This window comes from Notechis scutatus, chromosome 2 (assembly GCF_049901735.1).
Source record: "Notechis scutatus isolate UNSWTSFEM ecotype Mainland chromosome 2, rNotScu1.2, whole genome shotgun sequence".
Lineage (NCBI taxonomy): Eukaryota > Metazoa > Chordata > Lepidosauria > Squamata > Elapidae > Notechis > Notechis scutatus.
In genome coordinates, this window is record NC_142010.1 from 69109026 (window position 1) to 69126911 (window position 17886).

Here is a 17886-nt window from a genome sequence, read left to right on the forward strand (position 1 = left end):
TCGATCGACCATTTGAGTGCACGTGTTGTGTTTGGAGGGTAGCTGCTGGCTGGATTTTTGGAGCTGGCCCCAATCTATTCTGGAGAACGCCAAGTTGGTGAGCATGTAGAGCACAACCACTCCGAAACTGCAGGGTGAAAAAGAACAACCAGATTCGGTTTGATTCCTTCAGTAAAGCCAGAGTTAAGTGTTCCCTGGGTCAGCAGGTTAGGCAGTTGAATCCCTTAGTACACGTGTCCTGCAGATCGCTATACCTTAGCTCCTGCTTTTGTGTTGGGACTGAGGTGTGTTTTTCTGGATTACAGCTATAGTACTGAATGGTATCCAGCAGAGCAAAGGCGGGTGTCAAAATACTGGCATTAATTGCTTATAATGACATTTCTTACATGACAGGCCTGTACATTTTGCAACAGCTGATCCTTCCCAACAATGTTCACCAGCCATTCCATATGGAGCTATCATATTAGTCTAGCTTTAAATATGGCCATTTTTGTTGATTGATTGGTTTACAATCTTAGCAACAGGGATGAGACGAGATTGTTTATGTAGGGAAGAGATGCCTTTAATATTTCTGTGTTCCCTTCCCAAACTAAAATAAATTTGGAATAAGAGTATAGCAACTAGTGAGTTCATTCTACTGGGGACGAACTACATTGACTATTTCCAATGTTAAACGACCTTAAGTAAAAAGCAGTTGACACAATCATATTTGAGACATCTTTAAGACCCAAATGTCTTCCAGGCACCATACAACATGTCTTTCCTTGTGTACAAATGTGGCTGATTGTTTACAGGGCATTATGGCTTTGGGCAACATAATGCCAGTTCAGGATGGATTTGTGGACCTTATTACTAAATATATGTAACCATTTCTTAAGAGGATACAGATGGATAGAAATGAATTGTGGCCATAATTCTTCTAGATTCTGCAATGCAATGTCATAAATATATTCTGCAATAATGAAGTAATAGATACAAAATACACAATGTGTCCTAGGAAGATGCTATTAATATAGAATCTGAGAAATTATTTTGAGAATCACTTTAGATGAACTTTGTAGCATACCAGACAAATTTACCTGGGAAGGGGTGCTATTCAATTTAGTGGCACTTATTTTCAAAGAGTCCAGAGGTGTCTGGAGGTTGGGAGGAATTGAAAAACGTTAGGCTTGAGCTAAACCTTGGCAAGTCTGAGTGGCTCTGGGTTTTATTTATTTATTTATTTTATTCGTCAAGCAATTATAAGATAACAGGTATAAGTATAAGCATGGTTATGAATACATGAAATGGATACATATAAGAAGAAGAAAAAGAAACAATAGGACAGGGACGGTAGGCACGTTGGTGCGCTTATGCATGCCCCTACAGACCTCTTAGGAAAGGGGTGAGAGGTCACTAGTAGACAGTTTAAAGTTAAAGTTTTTGGGGTTTGGGGAAGAAACCACAGTTTTGGGTCCTGCCAGTTCTGGGAGTGTGACATCTTTGCTGCTGGATGGGTTATACAGCCCCAGAGAGACCCACTGCGCAGCCTGGGGCTCCTCCTGGACTCATGACTCCTATTCATAGAATTGTGGCTAAAAGGGGCTTTTCACATCTTCATTTTGCATACCAGTTATGCCTGTTCCTGGACCAGGAGGTTGTGCTGACAATTAGTCACACCCTAGTCACCTCTTAATTGGATTACTGTAATGTTCTGTATGTGGGGCTACCCTTGAAGAGTATCTGGCATCTTCAACTGGTGTAAAATGCAGTTGCACAGACAGTTATGTATACTTCTAGAACAACTCGTGTTACACCTCTGTTCTGTGAGCTGCATTGGTTGCCATTCTGTTTCCAGGTCCGCTTCAAGGTGCTGGTTTTGACCTTTAAAACACTTCATGGCGTGGGGCTGGGTTATTTGAGGGATTGCCTCTCCTGGATTACATCGGACCATCTCATCAGAGCCAACATCTTACAAGTCCCATCTGTCAATGAACTATCTTTGATGAGTAGTGGTGCTTGTTTATGGAACATTATTCTCCCTCTCCTGCCCCCAAAGTGAGGCCATCTCCATCCTTAATTATTTTATGGAAGTTTTTCAAGACCTGGCTAGGTCATCTGGCCAGGAGACTAATGAAATATTGAGGTGACTCCCTTGCTGATCTAATATCTTGTATGTTATGCTTTTTAACTTCTTAAATTGATTTCTGCCTCCCAGGGTCATATGGGCAACCATATAAATTTGATAGATAAAATCATTATCAATAGACTAGGACACGGATGCAAACCTTTACATGATATTCTATTTTCTTCTTTTTGTTTGTGGTGAGTTGCAGACAACAAGTGAGTGCTGCCTTATTACTGCAATCTATCTACAATCTACAGTCTATCAACTCACAATACAATAATAATAATAAAAACAAACAAAACAACAGGATATGAACAACTGGACCAAGCCTTCATAAAACCTATCTTTAAAAGAATAACAAAGAAAACTGGAATACATTGTCTGCATAAATTGAAGGTTTATACTTCTCTTTCAGCCATATCTGTTCATTTCATATGAATGTACAAGGGTACATGAAGGTGATTTACGGTATTTGGGTATGTACCTCTCTTTTTTACATCAGAATTCCAAGAGTACAAAATTATTCATTGATCAGTGAGCCTTATGTATTTATAGCTGTTAAGGTATAAATATTGCTACATTTTGAAAAGATGAAAAAAATCTTTCTTGTTCATAATAATCATTCTTCTGTCTCCTAAAAATGTGATAATTTTGTTTACTATAAAGTCTCTAATAATTGGTCGGTTGTGACATGTTAATGAATAAAAGTTGCCTCTTAAAAATAAGTTTTGTAATTCCTTTGCCCAGGTGTTTCACATCTTTAGAATTCAAGTTGTATTCATAGGAATACAACAGAACTGGATCGTCATTTTTTTACTTCAGAACGTTCATTTGCTGGAAAACTGCCCAGCATTTTACATATAAAGGGAAAGGCTAACAAAAGGTAAAGTACAGAATTTTCAAACTGATAATTTGATGTTTTGAAAGTCTGGAATTTTAGCTATTTCTAAAAGAATAAAAGGGCATGTGGGAATATGTGTGGAAATACTCATAAAATCCTAGATATCCAAGCAGGGAAAAGTAGACAGGATGAATTATAAATGTCCCAACTGATGGTGAATGATCCCTTTCAGAAACCTAAAAAACATTAAGTTTTATAAAACATATATAGGCATTTGTACAACTGTTCCACAATTTTCTACCTAAATAGATTATTCCCAGTAAAAAAAAGACCAATCAGATATTAAAAAATAAACAATTGGTATCCATAAAATAATACAGTTTGTATATCTTGTGAAATTATCAATAAACTGGACACATTAACATTCCATGTTCCAACTCTTGTTAGATTCCAAATCACATCATAACTGATCATTTGTCATGTTGCCTGGAGTAGATAAGAAATGGACTCCAAGTTCCTCATTCATGCACAGTGCAATCAGTTTCAGGCTGCAATCCTGATGTTAGTAAATAGATGAAAGAAAACCATTCAGTACTTTGTGCCATTTAATGATCATCCATATTTCTGCAGTTCTGATCTGGTAGTCATACCTTTCAGTGCAGTGATGGGATTCAATTTTTTTTACTACCGGTTCTGTGGGCGTGGCTTGGTGGGCGTGGCAGGGAAAGGATACTGCAAAATCTCCATCCCCACTCCTGGGGGAAGGTTACTACAAAACCCCATTCCCTCCCCACCCCACTAACCTGCTTTTTAGCTCCGCAACAAAAGAAGACCCAGCCAATCATCTGGGACTTGGGAGGCAGAGAATAGATGGGGGCGGGGCCAGTCAGAGGTGGGATTTGCTGGTTCTCCAAACTACTCAAAATTTCCGCTACCGGTTCTCCAGAACTGATCCGAACCTGCTGAATACCACTTCTGTTTCAGTGGCCAGTATTACAGTGAATGAGATCCATGCACACTAACCAATTAGTTTTGGCAGTGAGTGATGTCCATCCTTAAATCAAGGGATCTCCCTGTTGTAAGTCTATTATTTTATTGTTGTTTAAGATATTTCTGCAACAGCTCATTGTCTTTTTGTATAACCTCATTAACAGTCCTCAGAAGAAGAATAGAAAGTTATCCTATCAATTATATTTTGCTGTAGTGCTTGAATGACCGTTCTATCATTTCAGTACTGACTTTCTGTTGTTTTGATCCTCTTATTGTAACTTAGACTTTTTTCTGCTTTTGCCAGATTGCTCAAAGTTAAATCTGAAAATCCCCAAAGAAACAGGTGTGTGTCTTTTTAAAAGAAGCTTGATGCTATTTTGAACAGATGAGCAAAGGACACAGCGTGGATATACTGAACTGTTATGTATGAGCAGTAGTAATAATATATTGCTGGTTTACTGAGTTCATTGCAGTGAGCTACATTTCAGACAGGGTGCTGAAAGCTGCCTTGGATGACTGGAAAGTCTGGGGACCAGTTTAACAATAAATACATAGAATCCCCAGAAGTCAACTTTCTCTAGAACTGCCATACAGTACAAGCAGACGGAAAACATCTAGCTTGTCTTTTTTTTAACAGTATTCAAGAATTAGCAGAAAATGCTTTTCACCACATGCCAAAGAGAGAAAATGTTGTCTCTTGCAAATGTTGAAAGATCAGGGCACTATAAAAGGTACAGGGAGATATGCTCTAAAAAAAGAGAAGAAAAAGAAAGCTGTACTCTATCAAGTAAATAAAGGATTATGGAACCAATTACAATGCCTTTTCTCCAACAGCTGTTATAGAACAGAACCGTACAAACAGTGATGGGCAAGGCAGGCCACAGCCAGGTAACACCCATGCTTCATGAACTGTACAGGTTTCCTGGACACCTGTACAGTTAGGTGCAATGCAAGGGGCCGGTTGTTATTTTTAAGATTCTACAGGGTATAAGGCCTGGCTGTTTGAGGGACTGTCTGCTTCCCATGGTTACTGTCCATGGGAAGATCTGGCAGATGAGTCCCAGGCCCATCAGCTAACCAATGTCCTCTACTAAGGCCCAGGAAGTGGGGTTTCTTTATCATACCTGGCCTCATGGAGATTCCCATGACTTTAGAGGCCTTTAAAAGTGTATTAAAAACTTGCCTTTTTCACTAGGTAAGCTTTTGTTTGGTTTTATCTCTGGGGTTGGGGTGAGGATTTAGTGGGGTTGGTGGTTTCCCCCTCCACAGGGAAAGAAAAAAATTCCATTTGACTATTTACTGTTTCTGCATGCTAAGCTGACCAGAATTGTTGATGACCTAGAAATGTCAGGCAGTCAGGCGGATAAATGGATATAGCTGGATTGGTACCCTCCAAATATAATAAACTAATTTTGTTGTTTAGGCCCATGAAAGCTACTGGGCATCAAGCTGAATAAACTTTGGTTCTTTATTGTTTTCCCCCCAAGATTAAGCCACAATCATCTTAGTTCACTTTACTTGTCCTCAGACCCACTGATAGATGTCTAGAACAAGGCATTGGGATGTTAATTATGCATGTGATAACTTGCCCCCTCCTTCTGTGGGAAAGGACATGTTAATTATTAATATTATAATACATATTGGTACATGAAACCTTAATCTAAACATATGGCATCTGTGTATGCTTAACATGTTTACCGGTGCTCAGATTTAAGAAATTAGTATTTATATGTTTCTGACAACCAGCATTTAGCAAGTGGAGGGGTTTCTGTTGAGCAAATTTTGGGCAAATCCTATTTCAGAATAGAAATCTGTTCCCTTTTCTCCTCTCTCCATGATACAATACCACATAGATAATATTACTGTACTTACTTACAGAAGAAAAGATATATGCCCACTATCTTTCCACAGTGGAAAATATAAAACAAGCAGTACCTTAATCCTTGGGCAGCGCAAATTGATACTGACTTATAAGATGTATTGCAAACAGTGAAACTATTGCAACAGGTGGTCATTCTGGAAAGACCAAGGACATGGGTATCCTCCCTACTTTCATTTTATTTGAAGTCTTTATCTTCAAACACGTTGCTGAGATTCAGATTACTAGTTGTTTACTCTCTGGAGTCGGTCCGTTTCATGTCAGTTTCTCAAATTACTTCTGGAATGTAATCATTAGTGATACAATGTTAATAAGCAGTCAGATTTACTGTGCCACTCTGGTACAGAGTACGTTGGCCATCTATAGTTTTGAAGATGTCATGAGATTTCTGGAGGTAATAGATTGGCATATTCCACTTAGTGTATCTTCTAATACACTGGTCCAACAGCATTCTTTAAACCAGGATTCTCAAACACTTTCAATCTCTGTTAATCCTCAAACTCTGGTCCAAAGGCCAAAGGTTTACTGTTTAAAACATAAGCTGTGAGGAAGTGGATCTTTTTTTCCCTCTTACTCTCCCATGGACCCTCATCAAGTTCTACACCAGAAGAGGAAAGCAATACAAGTAGCAAGTGGCAACTAAAAAATAAAATAAAGGGAGAATAAAAGTTGGAAATAGATTATAAAGAATATGAAAGCAAAAACAAAATAGTCTGAAGTAATGGAAGTAGAAATAGGGCAGGAATTCAACAGCTCTATTTTGTCTGAATGCTTTGAAGTATTTAATGAGAATTGTATTGACTCTGGATTGAAAGAATAACAAGTCTACACAACAAAGTACTGTATATCCCTTATTCCATTGAGTTCAACCTTCCTGTGTCCATCTTTCACATTCCTGATCCACACTCATTCTTTCCAGGATCTTGCTTCCTATAGGTGCCAACAGTTAAAAGCTCTGTTCATGATGCTGAATTCCTAATCTTTTTTGTGTTCATACCCTCAGGAAAGAGAGTCATGGAACCAATGGAGGATGAGGCAAGCTGAGACATCGTGACAAGGCTTGGGTAGAAGGGGAAACAGGTTTGGTGCAGGTATGTATTTACACTCTGACTGACCCAAGTTCCTTTTCATTCTCGCATATCTTTGTCAACTGATAAAGATAGCCAGCCTTCCCCATATTGTCTCCTCCAAATTGTTGGACAACTCTCTGAGTTACCTACCAGCTAGCATATGTTCTGCCATGCTAGTTAGTACTAATGCTAACTAGATTCTGGGAGTTATCGTTTAATATATGTAGAAGATGACAAGATAGGGAAGGGGCGATATTGTTACTAAAAGGAAAATAAAAGAAAAGACCTGAAGACCTCAAATTACAGAAGCTTGGGAAGACATACAGCAAGAAAGCAGACTGGGTCTTGGTGTTACCCAAAGCCCCTATGGGAAAGGCAGTGGGTAGAAGGCCATAAAGCTCATGAGCTGTTCAGAGAAGGTTAATCTCTGTGGGTGCAGCATGAGGATCTCAAGCAGATTCTTGAAATATCCCCATCTCAATGCTGCCATTGTCTTGCTATGCATGCAGGCACACAGGCCCAGTTGCTACCGCCACAGACCCACAGTCTAAGGAATGCCGGATCCTTCCCTCCTGGCCTTTTCCAACGCTGACTCTGGTGTTAAACTCACTATGGTTAATCTAATCCCATTGCAGGAGGAAGCATAAGAGGATCCAGTAAATATTTCTGTGAATAAGAGAATCCATCACTTGATCTTTTCAGAGGAATACAAGTAGCCTAGGGGAGTTGGCCAGCTAAGCAGCCCTTGGCAGTGCTTCTCACTTCAACACAAATAGGAAGAAGACTGTCATAACAGCCATTGTGGAAAACATTGCAAGAGAAAGAAAGTGACCTCCTAGAATCTCCCTTGCGAAGGATAAATGCTGTTCGCTGCCTTTAGCAATTGTGTCAGAATTTCAAAGTCTGCATGTTTTTCCAAAGCATGAAATACAGTAGTAATGGGAGACACACTTTCTACAGGGTGTTGGAATTGCTCCTGTCATTCTGGAGGGGAGCAGGCAATCTCTCTCGCTGGTTTGAAAAGAACTCCTGACCTGTAGGGCTCTCTCTCTCCCTCCCTCCCCCCTCTCTCTTTCACACACACACACACACAAACACACTGAATAGCCCCTGTATTTCTCTGCCACCTGTTCCCACACTGCCACATTCTTTCTCCACAAAAACAATGTCTTTTCCTCTGCCAGCAGCTGAGCAAACACAACCTTCCCAGAGAGTGGGAAAAAAATATCAGTAAGCCCCAGGAGCAAAGGTAACATTGATTTCTTCTGCATTACCAGCTTTGGGGTAGAATCCTAACTTTGGGCTGGTATGTAGCTGTAGGACATGTGGCTGGTGCATCAGAGAATGGGAGGAAAGAACAGAAAGCTAAGGGCAAAAGTTCCTAGAGTTTTAACAGTTGTGCAAAAGTCAAGCCCTTCAGCAGGTGTAACGCTTCTGTCCCGTTACCCAAAGATGCAGGAATCCTTCCCTGTGTGGTCTTCCCGCATGGGAACTGAAGACAATCTGAGTTGAATGTACAAGCCAAAAAGAGCCACTGAGAGAGCAAGAAAAGACCAAAGGAAAGATACGGTGCTTTGAAGAAGGCTCCAGGATCTGATCAAGTGCTCAGTTCTCAAGAGCGTAAGAGGAGGAGGGAGGCATTGGGAAGAGGGAAAGCTTGTATTCCTGGAACTTTTTCTGCTGCAGTTAAAGAATCTCCTAACTTCTCCAACTGAACTTTGCTCTACTGAGTGATCAATCTGGGTCCTAATCTCCAGGAACAAGTTTAGCTGTCTCTGATGCCGGATCATCATTCCTCCGGCTGTGGTCATGAGTACAGTTACTCCCCTGTCCCACCTCCCAGTTTTCCTTCTGCTACAAAACTCCTAGATACAGGCTTTCTTTTTTTAAAAAACAAACAAACATTTCATTGTTCGGATGATGTGGAACAGAACGTGGTAACAAATGCCTTGATATCAAGTACGAGATTGTGGTTTGGGCAGAAATAGTTAGAAGTAGCTGAGGATTAATAGGCACATCAGTGTGTTTCCTGATATGTTTACTGAATGATAAGAGTTCCTGCCTAGTAGAAAAACTAGTCTAAATTCATAGCTTATTGCTAATGGGCATCCTGGCCCTCGGAAACAGGAGTCCCAGCAAATAGGAATTTATGTTTGGTTGGATATTTAGCAGGAATTAAACAGAGAGAGACAAAGTCTCTTCTGGGTGTCTTTACCTGCCCTTGTCTGGCTGTGTTTTCCACCCAACAGATCTCCTTGTGTGTTGCTTTTCTGTGATATTTTTAGCCTCTCTCTCTCCCTTCCACCCAGCTCCCGCACGCCTCTCCTCTGACTCAGTGGCACCAAACTCCCCATCTCTGGAATTGGACTGAGCTCATCTTACAGCTCTCTTTCACTGTGTGTGAGAGACGTGCCAAACCCAAGCACAGCAACGCGTAGGGCTGCCAGCAGGGGCAGGAGAGAAAAAGAGGTTGGGCACCGTGGACAGGGAAGGTGCCGATGGGGGTGCTTAGCTCCAATATGTGTCCTGGCCTCTGCAGCTGCCCTCTGCAAGGAGAGGCCCTGGGTTGTTTTGCCCTCAGGCATGTAGGAGTGGTGACTGTAAAGTCTCTTTAAAGAGAGATACTCTAGGCCAGGGCCATGGGTGGGCTGCTGGGGGGTTCACAGGGATTCAGGAGAGCCCCTAGCTAAAATTCTGTGAAGTTCGGAGAACCCCCCCAAATCCCACTCCTGGCTGTCCCTGCCCACCCCGCCTCACCCCTCCCAGGATTCCCCACACAGCCCGTTTTGGATGCAGGTAAGTGCAGTATGTGTGCGGAGGCTCGAGGAGGGCGAAAAATGAGCCTCCCGGAAGTTCAGGAAGGTCAGAAATGGGCTTCTGCTTCCAGAAAGCTTCTGCAGCCCAGGGAGGCCATTTTCTCCCTCCCAGAGGCTGGAGGAAAGCCTCTGGAGCCTGGGGAGGGCAAAAATGCCCCCCCACACCATGGTGCAGGAGGCTGACTAGGCCACGCCCACCATGGCCATGCCCACCCAACAACTGGGCAGAAAACCCTTTGCTAAAATTTTTGAAGCCCAACCCTGGCCAGGGCTGTCAAACTCCCGGCCCATGGGCCAGATGCATCACACGCTGGCCACGCCCACACCTGGTTTAGCAAAGGGGGGAGAAGTCCCAATATGTCACATGATGCCACCATGACGACGTGAGTTTGACACTCCTGCTCTCGGCAATAGCCTGTTGGCCTGATATTTTGAGTCTAACTCTTGTCCAGGTTAGTGGTGTTAGTAGGAAATATTTGGTTCTGGATTTAATCAATCTTTTTGGAGTTCAACCATGTAAAAAGTGAAGGAAACCAGACTTGCTTTAGCTTGACTAAGGAGGTCTCTAGATTCCTGTCCAGGGACTCCTGGTTCAGCATTTCTCAACCTGATGCTTTCTATATATATTGAATGATAATTTCTATCATTTGATGCAGATATAGTCCAATAAATTTGGAAGGGCCCTTAGGAAAAGCAGCTTTTCTTATGGAGGGAAAAATCTTGAATGGCAAAACTTATTCAGCTTTCACTATTCTTCAACATAGGGCCCAAAATCTTGATTTTTTTGTATATCAAATGTCAGCTTTCTTATAACTGGAGAGAGAGGTTGAAAAATAAAAAGCACCATCAATCAACAATTAAAAAAATAATAATTCTCTTTCATAGATGATCTAATTAATTATACGTGCATTTGCCCAGAGGACTTTATTACCACTATACAAATGAAATTCAGCGAAGTCAAATTTTGTGTAATGACTGGAATGGAACTGTTTTTCTAAGTATCAACTTTGAAATAGGTTGAATGCCTGCCAATCCTGAAAGATTAAGAATGTCCCTCTCAGAGGCACCACCAGACTCTTTGCCATTATTGACAGTTGTTGAAAGGTGTCAAAATGCCTTTCTTTCGAGGATTCGATTTTCCTGCTGAGAGAGCTCCGGCGCTAGGATACAGACAACTGCTTGAAAGCTGGATCTTTTTATTTTTCAGGAAGGCGGAGAACAGCGAGAAGTCTGCGTTCCTGGGCTAGCTAGCTTCTTATGGTAAGTCCCTGGTTTTTTATACCCTTTTCTCCCTTTGTAAGTTGATTTTGTGTGAGTGTTTCTATTTGTGCCTAATGTTTCAAATCCTGTTTGAGTTTGTCTTTATTTCCGTCGGAGGGCAAACTCTGCGGGGTGCGAAAGGCAAACTCCGCGGGGTGTGGAAGGCAAACTCCGCGGGGTGGCCAGATTGTATTATTGGTTTTCTGTAATCTCTTTTAGCTTTAAGATAGTTTTTCATATTTGTTCTGTGGCAATCTCCTGTCTGTCCCTTTTGTAATTTATATTTTGTGTCTTTTGTCTGTTTGTTTTGCTTATTTGGTATGCCCTGTGTTTGTAAGGGTTTTCTAAATTATTTCTAAATTATCTTTTGTTTCCTTTTCCTATTTGTCTAGTTTTCTTAATTACTTAGGCTTTTGTCTATAGGGATTCTTTAATACTTTTTATTTGATTCCTTTTATGTAAGTTTGTTTTCTGGCTGACCTGATGTTCCCCTTGGGCTTTTCCTGTTTTTTATGACACTACTGCCTTCGTGAAATTCCCTTTCCACACAGTTATTGTCAGTTTCTCTTGTTCAGGGGTAAGAAATGTTGATGAACTGCAATTCCCAATATCCCTCAGAATTGTTTGTGCTGACTTAATGTGCTGGAGATGTTATTTAGCAACAGTTAGAGGTCCTAAGCCACCCAACTGTATTCTAGCTGCTGTTTATTTGCAGCTATTGATCTGTTTGTGAGTGTGTGTGTGTGTGTTTATACATGCATCTGCATCTGCTTGCACATTTCCTGCCTTCATTGTTGTCTCTCCCTCACCTGACAAGCCTCATAATCATGTCTAGGTAAAAATGTGTAGCTTAGAGAGAAGACAGAGTTTCTGAATTTTCTGTTACCAAGCCTGATGCTCATCCCATGTACCTCTGCTTTCTTTCTTGACCAATCAATGGTCACTTTACAACTCGCAATTCTGTTGGAGCAGAGTAGGCCCTGAAAAGACAAGAAGTCACAGGCCTTACTGGGGCGAGAGACCAAAGGGGCATTGGTAGCCTGACTTTCCTCAGTCAGGTCTCTCCACGAATTGGAAGAGAAGCAACACTTGTCCTGCAATGATAACTCAGTGGCAGATCAAGGGGTAGCTTCTCTTGCATTTCTCTTAGCTCTCAGTGAGAACAGACAAGCTACAGTTCAGTTTGAGGAATAGCATACCTTAGTAGAGTTCAGTTACATAATTTTGAACAGTTGATAAGCACGATCACTGAGATTCGTGGATTCAAACACATCCACAAATATCTATAGGATGGAAAAAGCTCTTCCTCAACTCCAAATTCTTTTTTGAGGGGACAGCAGAAATCCCATTTTGGCCTCAGATCTTCACCTAAATTGTTTATCTTTTTTTTTTAATGTCACAGAGTTCGCTATATCTTTATGTTTTGATAATGCGTACGTAGATATAAATTAGATGATTTTCCCAATTATATTCATTGTAACAAAATTAGAAGATGTTATTTGCTTCTGTTTCTAATTTGGGTATAATAGCAGATGCAAGGAAATAAAGTTTTATTGGGTATAGACTTTCCATCCAATGCTCTCTAGACACTGGGGGACATGGAGCAATCCAGTTTGAGAGCACTGGGCTGAGGTATCTTTTCTTTTTCCCCATTCTATGCTTTTCTGGTATGATTTTAAATTTTATTTATTTATATCCCACTTTTATTATTCATATAACTAACTCAAGGCGATAAACACCTCCCAACCCATTTTCCTCCTATTTCCCCCCACAACATCAACCCTGTGATGTGGGTTGGGCTGAGAGAGAGTGACTGGCCCAGTGGCACTCATGGCTGAGGCATTGGTCTCCTCCTCCCTAGCCTGGAGCCTTCGCCACTAGGCCAAACTGGCTCTCCTACTGAAAATCCTATTGAAAGTAGTGCTTCCTCCTCCTATTTTTCCTCATAGCAAAAATCTTGTTAGGTAGGTTGGACTGAGAGGGAGTAATTGGCCCCAAATTATTCCATGAGCTTCTAAGGTAAGGCTGAAGGTGGACTAGAACCTGAGTCTTCTCAAGGTCAGTTGAACACTAACCTTCATGTAATGGTCCTCCTGGGCATCCACATGTATTATCCCTCTAATGTATCTCTTCTAATTTATACGAGGACATACCTTCCATGGTAGGTCCTAATACTATAGATAAGTGACCAAGAGATGCTGTTTCCTGTAAAATTTAATTTTATGATTGAACAAGGATTGAAGCAAAAGTTTTCCATCTACACACAGAGATTAGAGGCTAAATGAAAGGTAGTGACTGCATCTGACAGATTCAGCAGGCTTCCGTTCTAAGCATAGCAGCACAGGAAAGACTGTGACTACAATAATTGAGAGCTGGAAATGACAAGCTAGTGCAAAGTAAACATATAATTTTATTGATACATAATTAGGTGGCCTTAGCACACATTGGCAGATGTATCCAACTGCTATTACACAGAGAGGAGGCGCTTGCCTACACGAAAACAGAGATAAGCTGTCTACAGAGTACTTGTTGCTGAACAAAACCAGCTGCTGCCCTCATCAACTTTCTTTTGCTGGGAGGATAGGTCTCTTGATTTGTTAATTGTAGTTTGAAATGAATAAAATGGATCAGAGATTTTTCAGGAGACCTTGGCAGACTAATTATGATGCAAATGGTTGAACTGGCCCTATCTCTTTTTGCCAGCAAGCCGTTGGTAGCAAAATGATGAATAATATATCTTGCCAGAAGCCTAGGTGACTCTGTCTGATGTGTGCTGAAGAGAATGCAGTAGAACTAGCTGTAGATGCGTTTGTGTGAGCAACTTTGATATGGGATATCTGCTGACTTTGGGGGCTGGATTTGCTGGTGAGCCTAAGAAACACAACCTCTGAAGTACAGCACCTGCAGTTTCATCGAAGGTTATGGGGGAACCCAAAACATGGAGAGAGAAAAAGAGTACAGATGATTGGATCAAAAAGGCCCCCTCCCGTTTACCTCATTTTCATATATACCATTTGATTTAATGGATATCAGGGGTGTTTGCTGAAGAGATTAAAAAGAATCACAAGATAATACCAATAAAGGAGAATATTTGTAGCCCAGGGTTGAAATGAGGGGTCTTTGGTGCTCTCTGAGCTTCCTTGCTTTCTTAAGCACGTTTCATTACCCAAAGTAGGTAACATCATCAGTGCTAGTAAGGAGTGGGGTTTGCTGCCAGTTTATACTCTATAATCAAGATAGTGAATGTGATCATGAGAGTCCTTCCCATTTTAACGTAGATTGCATATAAAATGCAATAAAAAGTGTGTGGAGCTTCAACTGCATGGTGCCATTTTAATTTTTTTGACGCACCCTCTCCCCACACACAGGTGCCTGAGGATAAAATAGACGTTTCAACTGTCAAGAAGTTCTAATGAAATGAAATATACCAATAAATATATTGGATGCTGGTATCTGCTGTTTCCTACAGTACATTATTATGTACATCATTGTAACAATTACAATTTAGAATCTTTAAAAAGAGAAACATATGCCATAAAACAAAATTGTTTCTCCCCTGTGTCTAAGGAAGGATAAAGTATCTGAGTTATTTGGAACTACAGTGTTTTTAAATACTTCTTTAAACTTGACTGAGGGAAAAACATTAGTGTAATTGCAAACATCCATAAGGGCTGATAAGTTAGTATATAGGTACCACAAAGGTAAAAATTTACAGGTACCTAATGTTGTATATCCATTTAAAAGGGTTGGGTTTTATTCTATGTGCCTGTAATCAAGCAATTGATATTTACAAATGACGATTATGGGAATGCAATATTAAGGAAATAATGTGCTTCATGCCTTTATTCATCTCATAAGACATAGCTGTGGGGAAAATAACAGCAGTATCTTCATCTCAATCAATAGAATATACTTTGAAAGAATGTTTTAACAACAGTTAAGAAAACTTCTGTAATTACTGTGTCTGTAACAGTTGCAAGACCTGAAACTATCCTTAAAATCTGAATGTTTGTGTAAATCCTCACTCTAGAGAGATATAGGCGAGAGAGCCTTCGCCTTTTGCCCATCCCAACACCCAAAGGGAGAATTTAAATATACTGACAAAATAGAACTCAGGAGCTTCGGAAATATAGATTTCAGTGGCTAAAAGCCGTAAAGCTATCCATTTCAGGCTTGGATATTTCCAGTGTTTCCTTATATCCCTTTGGGCAGAAGGCTGTTATCAGTAGGTTGCAGTCTTTAGTCATGGCTTGTGGCACTCTGCTGCATTTAACATTTTAAGAGGCAGAAGAAAGAGAGGAATGCATGAAAAAATAAATTAGGTCGAATGATTGGCAGATGTGAAGTGCCTGACAGGTGGAGAGTGGAGGTTGAAAACTGTTGGAAGAGTCAGGTGTTGGTGTATGCATGTGTGCTTAAACTAGCTTGCAAAAGCTAGAGGTCAAGCTTGAGGGCAGAAAAAAGAATTTGGATATACTGGGCCAGTTTTTTAAGACAAGCATTGTTTCTCTGTCTCACTACAAGATCGTTCAATGTTCCAGCTGTATATTTAAGAAAAGTCCTCCTGCTGCATATTCTGCATAGAATTCAGTAGGCATCATATTAGCAACACCTTTTTTGAATATGATCAGGATGAGTTTAGACTCAGTAAATCATGGGTGTCAAACTCACCATGTCATGTCATCACATAACATTTTGTGATGTTTTCCTCATTCGCAGAGTGTGGCCTGCACGTGATGCATCTGGCTCACCCGTGGCCAGTTTGACACCCCTGCAGTAGATAGTCCAGACTGTTAAAACTGTTAAATTGTTTAATCTAGTTTTATCAGAGATCCCTTGTTGCGATCACCATTTGCTTTAAGGGTTTGCACTTCACATATGCCCAGGTACCGGTAGTATGATACACTTCTCAATGTCTCAGGATGTTCTGGACAGACAGAGCTGAGTGCTGTTCCAATATATAAGGAGCTATCACAAAGAAGAGAGCTTAATTTATTCTCCAAAGCACCTGAGGGCAGGACAAGAATCATTGAATGGAAACTGATCAAGGAGAGAAGCAACCTGTAACTAAGGAGAAATTTCCTCACAGTGAGAACAATTAATCAGCGCAAGGGCTTGCCTGCAGACATTGTGGGGGCTCCATAGCTGGAGGTTTCCAAGAAGGGATTGGACTGACAACCATTTATCTGAAATGGCATAGGGTCTTCTGCCTGTGCAGGGGTTTGGGCTAGAAGACCTCAAAGGTCCTTTCCAACCCTGTTACTCTGTTTCTGAAACCCAGGATGTGTGTTGCTTAATTTTTCTCTCTACCTCTACAAGAATTGCCATTTTGGTATGACTGAATGATGTCTGCTCCCTAAGGCCTCCCAAGAGCAGTATTTCTCAACATTCAAGAAAGACCATTGTCATTTCAGAATGTAGACAATTTGTCCATTTGAAAGCAAGATCTTTCTCCCTAAACCCCTGATTAAGGAGGCTGAAGTCTGGGGAATCCAAGAGTTAAACCACCTTGTGCTTCAAAAGTCCTTGTTATTGCTGGAAGGCATTGAGCTGCAGTTTTGTAGCTAGGCTGCATTTCCTTTTAACATGTAATTGGGTCTTTGAACTCTCCTGCAGCAGCTCTGCCACGGACTGGCCCAACCAGTTTATACTCAGTAGGTCATTGTTCTGAGTCATTAAGAGACATCTCCGGCCTGGCTTGCTACCCACCCACATCCTGCCTTACTAAAAGGGACAGAAGGTTAATAAAAACTCTCTAGTAATGGAACAATTGTGTTACACTCAAGAGTCTAATGATTCAAACAGTGTTTCAAACCAAATACCTGCTGTATCCGGTCACTGAGGTGAAACCCACTGGCTGGCCTCTGTTTTTGCAACAGATGCATATTTACAGAATGAGTTTCCAGGATCTGGTGGAGATTGAAGGTATAAGAATTTACCCTGCAATTTTTGCTCAACTTGTTGACAAGGTCTGCTAGGTAGCCCTTCCTTTAGCAGAGAAATGTATGACAAGGCAAGCTTGAAGGGATGAAAAAACAAAGTCATATCTCATTCCGTTATGAGTTCCTGTTAATTTGTGTTCTCTCTCTTTCTCTTGGTAACCATAAGCTTCTCTTATTTTAAGCTGCAGATAGCTGCTTATAAACATATGAAGCCATATTGCATTTCGGCCCATCGGTCCATCTAAGACTAGGATCATCCACCGTGATTGGCAGGAGGTTTCAAAGTCATCAGCCAGAGGCCTGTAAGAAGTTCTTTATATGAGTGAGATCAGAGAATTTCTGCAAGCACAATTGTTCTCCTCTGGGACATAGACCCATCCCATTTGGGAAAGAAATTGTCCCCCATAGTTTCTTTCCATATCATCATCAATCATCATCATCATCATCATTATCCCGACTTCTTGCCCGGGATAAGAAGAAACGCAAAAGAGAGATGTGCATGGGAGCTCCCATATAATCTATACACCAAACATTATTTTTGGTGGAATCGTCAAGTCAGGTGAGAAATGGAGGGGGCTTCACTCACTTTATCACCAGTTCCAGTTAAATCTTTTTACAAGCTAGTTAACAAGTGCATGAAACTGAACTGGCAATCTTGTGGGATTCTGTTAGGAGAAAGATGGGAGAGTACAACTCATTGTATTTCTCATAGCCCTCAGCAGTTTTCAATGCTTGATCAACTGTCTAAAATAGAGCCGAGAGCACTATCCATTATAGTAGATTCTGCAACTATGGCACATAATTTGGTGGCTTCCAGAAGATGGTACTGAAATTTGTAAAGCTGCTCTGGGGCAACAAAGTCATGGGATTTGTTTCCTATCCCATTTAGCATCTATATGAAACCACTTGCACCAATAAATTCCAGTCTGCAGATACACAATCACTGAGCTCTTTATTTTCAGAACTATTGGGACTTGCAAG

At 40.9% G+C, this 17886-nt stretch overlaps 1 long non-coding RNA gene across 1 annotated transcript; it reads left to right on the forward strand.

Moving 5' to 3' along the window:
* Positions 1 to 2868: 2868 nt before the first annotated feature.
* On the forward strand, positions 2869 to 17212 carry LOC148132063 (uncharacterized). The gene is made up of 4 exons (XR_015747564.1): positions 2869 to 2990; positions 6821 to 6908; positions 10911 to 10963; positions 17088 to 17212. It is a non-coding gene; the product is annotated as an uncharacterized LOC148132063 (long non-coding RNA).
* Positions 17213 to 17886: the final 674 nt, after the last annotated feature.